Consider the following 4,990-nt stretch of genomic DNA (forward strand, 5'->3'; position numbering starts at 1 on the left):
CGTGGACATCACGAGATGGTCAACACCAAAATCAGATTGATTATATTCTTTGCAGCCAAAGATGGAGAAGCTCTATACAGTCAGCAAAAACAAGATCGGGAACAGACTGTGGCTCAGATCATGAATTCCTTATTGTCAAATTCAGACTTAAATTGAAGAAAATGGAAAACCACTAGACCATTCAGGTATGACCTAAATCAAATCCCTTATGATTATACAGTGGAAGTGACAAATAGATTCAAGGGATTAGATCTGATAGACAGAGTGACTGAAGAACTACGGACGGAGGTTCGGCGCATTGTACAGGAGGCAGTGATCAAGACCATCTCCAAGATAAAGAAAGGCAAAAAGGCAAAATGGTTGTCCAAGGAGGCCTTCCAAATAGCTGAGAAAAGAAAACATGAAAGGCAAAGGGGAAAAGGAAAGATATACCCATTTGAATGCAGAGTTCCAAAGACTAGAAAGGAGGGATAAGAAAGTCTTCCTCAGTGATCAGTGTAAAGAAGTAGAGGAAAACAATAGAAAATGACTAGAAATCTCTTCAAGAAAATTAAATATACCAAGGGAATATTTCACGCAAAGATGAGCACAATAAAGGACAGAAATGGTATGGACCTAACAGAAGCAGAAGATATTAAGTAGAGGTGGCAAGAATACATAGAAGAACTATACAAAAAAAACCCTTCATGACCCAGATAATCACAATGGTGTGACCAATCACCTAGAGCCAAACATCCCAGAATGCGAAATCAATTAGGAAGCATCACCGTGAACAAAGCTAGTAAAGGTGATGGAATTCCAGTTGAGCTATTTCAAGTCCTAAAAGATGACGCTGAGAAAATGCTTCACTCAATGTATCAGCAATTGAAAAAGTCAGCAGTGGCCACAAGACTGGAAAAGGTAAGTTTCCATTTCAATCCCAAAGAAAGGCAATGCCAAAGAATGCTCAAACTACTGCACAATTGCACTCATCTTGCACACTAGTAAAGTAATGCTCAAAATTCTCCAAGCCAGGCTTCAACAGTAAGTGAACTGTTAACTTCCAGATGTTCAAGCTGGATTTAGAAAAGACCGAGGAACCAGAGATCAAATTGCCAACATCCATTCAATCATCGAAAAAGCAAGAGAGTTCCAAAAAAACTTCTACTTCTGCTTTATTGATTATGCCAAAGCCTTTGACTCTGTGGATTACAACAAACTGTGGGGAATTCTGAAAGAGAAGGGAATACCAGACCACCTGACCTGACTCTTGAGAAATCTGTATGCAGATCAGGATACAACAGTTAGAACTGGACATGGAACAACAGAGTGGTTCCAAATCAGGAAAGAAGTACATCAAGGCTGTATATTGTCACCCTGCTTATTTAACTTATATGCAGAGTACATCATGAGAAATTCTGGGCTGGATGAAGCAAAAGCTGGAATCAAGATTGCCAAGAGAAGTATCAATCACCTCAGATATGCAGATGACACAACCCTTATGGCAGAAAGTGAAGAAGAACTAAAGTGCCTCTTGATGAAAGTGAAAGAGGAGAGTGAAAAAGTTGGCTTAAAGCTCAACATACAGAAAACTAAGATCATGGCATCTGGTCCCATCAGTTCATGGCAAATAGATGAGTAAACAGTGGAAATGCTGAGAGACTTATTTTTCTGGGCTCCAAAATCACTGCAGCCATGAAATTAAAAGACGCTTGCTCCTTGGAAGGAAAGTTATGACCAACCTAGACAGCATATTAAAAAGCAGAGACATTATTTTGCCAACAAACGTCCATCTAGTCAAAGCTGTGGTTTTTCCAGTAGTCACGTATGGATGTGAGAGTTGGACTATAAAGAAAGCTGAGTGCCGAAGAATTGATGCTTTTGAACTGTGGTGTTGGAGAAGACTCTTGAGAGTTCCTTGGACTGCAAGAAGTTCCAACCAATCCATCCTAAAGAAAATCAGTCCTGAATATTCATTGGAAGAACTTATGCTGAAGCTGAAACTCCAATACTTTGGCCACCTGATGCAAAGAACTGACTCATTTTAAAAGACCCTGATGCTGAGAAAGATTAAAGGCAGGAGGAGAAGGGGTCAACAGAGGATGAGATGGTTGTATGGCATCATCAACTCAATGGACTTGAGTTTGGGTAAACTCTGGGAGTTGGTGATGGACAGGGAGGCCTGGTGTGCTGCAGTCCAGGGAGTCACAAAGAGTCAGACACAACTGAGTGACAGAACTGACCTGAACTGAAATTAAGAGAGTAAGACAAAAGTCTGTGGGTAACAGAGTAGCATGATGGAAAGAACCTGGGACCTCGATGATGCTGTGGAGCTGCTGAATTAACCAACCCTCACACTTCAGATTTATGTTTCAGTCTCTTAGAAATAAATCTTATGTTACCTGTAGCTCCCTCCCCAAATCCTAACAAATACAACCTAGGATTCTAGCCATAAATAATTAGAAAAATGGTTAGTATCTGAGCCAAAAGCAGCTATCCATAGGGTAACTGCCATTGAGTCAGGATTTGAGAGTCTACTGATCAGGACCTTTTGGCTGGATCACATCTAATGAGACCAATCAGACCCTTTCTGGAAGAGCTTGAATAGATTTTTCTCCCATCTCTTCAGAACCTCCCTCCATCAATTAACTCATCTCTCCTCTGTATCATCAATATCTTCTGCTTATACTAGCACCTTCTTAAACACCATTTTAAAAGTAGTAAAAAAAACTAACATAACATCTTTGTCAAACATCAACTGTCTTACATATGACACTCTAGCTAGCCTCTTTCTTTCACTATCAACTTATCAAAATAGTTGTCTCCAGTTACTACCCTTCAAGTCACTCTTCAACCTATGGCAATTTACATCTGCTATACTCCAACAGGATATGGTCTTTTACAGATGTTACAGAATGGTCATAAAATAGGGTAAAAACTGAGTAACAAACAAACCCAAAACTTAGTCATTTAGAACAGCAGCCACCACTGATTGTCTTTCATAATCCTGGGGATTGACTAGGCACAGGTGGATAGTTCTGTCCTGCATTGTGTTGTCTGGAGCTGTGGTCATCTGGAGGCTTGACTGGACTAGAACATCCCCTATGGTTCATTCACAGGGCTGGGAGGTGATGTTGGCTCTTGGCTGGAAGCTTGAGTCCTTCCCTTCATGGTACCGTCATGTGTGGGGTTCCCACAGCATGAATGCTAGATTTTTAGGAGGAACGTTTCAAGTCTGTGAAAATAGAAGCTGCCCAGTCTCAAAGTTGAAGGAAATGGCAACCCACTCCAGTATTCTTGCTTGGAGAATCCCAGGGACAGGGGAGCCTGGTGGGCTGCCGTCTATGGGATCGCACAGAGTCAGACACAACTGAAGCAGCTTAGCAGCAGCAGCAGCAGTCTCAAAGTTAACAGTTTCACTTCTGCCATATATTATTGGTCAATACAAACACAAAGCAGTCTAGAATCAAGGGGAAGGAAATAAATTTCACTTCTTGATGGGAGGAAGAGGAAAGAATTTGCAACCAACTTTAATATACCACTTTTATTAATGGGCTTCCTTATTGCTAACTACAGTAAAAATAATAAGGTTTCTATTTCCTGTGGCATCTCAATTCTTGAAATAGTTCATTCTTTCAACTTCCATGACAACACACTCCCCTTGTTTTCTTAAGACAACACACTCTTAACCTTTCTTAACCCTTTTGTTAAGAATCCACTTCTCTAAACTCAAAATAGTATTATTCCTTAGTATTCCATCCTTGGTCCTCTTCTATTATCACTTTATATTTTTCTGTTTATCTTATTGGACATTCTAATAAACTCTCAAGACTTCCATTACAATATACACATTAATCACTCTCAAGTCTTTCGTCATCTTTATTGAACATTTCCTATTTCCATCTAAGTATCTTATAAGAATCACAAATTCAGAATATCCAAAATTGAGCTCATCATAGTTTCTCCCAAAGCTTCAATTTCAGTGTTATCTCTCTCTCTGTGAATAGCACCGTAATTCCCTCAGTTACATAATACGGAAAATTAATCATTTTTGACTTCTTTATTTTGTTCAACTCTATATCCATTTACCAAAGCTAGTTTATTATCTCTTTAATATCTTTCAAATTAATTAATTTGCCTACATCTCTTCTCTAGTACTCTAGTCCTGAACTCTAGTTCATATCACTATCATCTTTTACCAGACATATTTGAGCATCTTTTATTGAGTTTTCTCATTCTAGATTGGCCTCCTCTTTAATTCATTTTCTATACTGAAGCCAGAGTAGCTTTTCATGACAATACAACCTTATGCTGTGCTCAGTTTGGCAGCATATATACTAAAGTTGGAACAATAAAGAGAAGACTAGCATGACCACTTTGATAGAATGACTTACAAATTTCTAAAGTATTTATTTTTTTTCTTTATTGATGGACACACAATCTGTAAAGGTATATTTTGCACGACAGTAACAGCACACAGGAAGAGAAGATGAAGTTATACAGGAGCAAAGTTTCTGTATACTATTGTAATGAATTAGGTATAAATCTGAACTAGATTCTTATAAATTAAGACATTAATTGTAATCCTTATAACAATCCCTGGGCTTCCCTGATGGCTCAGTGGGTAAAGAATCTGCCTGCAATGCAGGAGACACAGGAAAAGAAGGTTTGATCCCTGGGCTAGGAAGATCCCCTGAAGGAAAAATGGCAACCCACTCCAGAATTCTTGCCTGGAAAATCCCATGGACGGAGGAGTCTGGCGGTCTACAGTCCATGGGGTCTCAAACAACCAGACTTGAGTGAGCAACTAACAAATGTATAATTAAAAGTCGTTTAAAAGATATAAAAATCATAAGCATATATATACCTGACAATCCCAAACTCGTGAATCAAAAGCTAACAGAATTGAAGGGGAAAATAATCAATTCAGTAGTAACAGTTGGAAATTTCCACACCTCACTTTCAATAATGAGTAGAAGAACTAGACAGAAAATCATCAAGCTAGTAAAAG

At 38.9% G+C, this 4,990-nt stretch overlaps 1 non-coding gene across 1 annotated transcript; it reads left to right on the forward strand.

The window, feature by feature from the left end:
- The first annotated feature begins 4,292 nt into the window (after positions 1 to 4,292).
- Positions 4,293 to 4,399, forward strand: LOC112443616 (U6 spliceosomal RNA). Its single transcript, XR_003032021.1, has one exon. It is a non-coding gene; the product is annotated as a U6 spliceosomal RNA (small nuclear RNA).
- The last annotated feature ends 591 nt before the right edge of the window (positions 4,400 to 4,990 follow it).

The sequence above is a fragment of the Bos taurus genome, chromosome 2 (genome assembly GCF_002263795.3).
Source record: "Bos taurus isolate L1 Dominette 01449 registration number 42190680 breed Hereford chromosome 2, ARS-UCD2.0, whole genome shotgun sequence".
Classification (NCBI taxonomy): Eukaryota; Metazoa; Chordata; class Mammalia; order Artiodactyla; family Bovidae; genus Bos; species Bos taurus.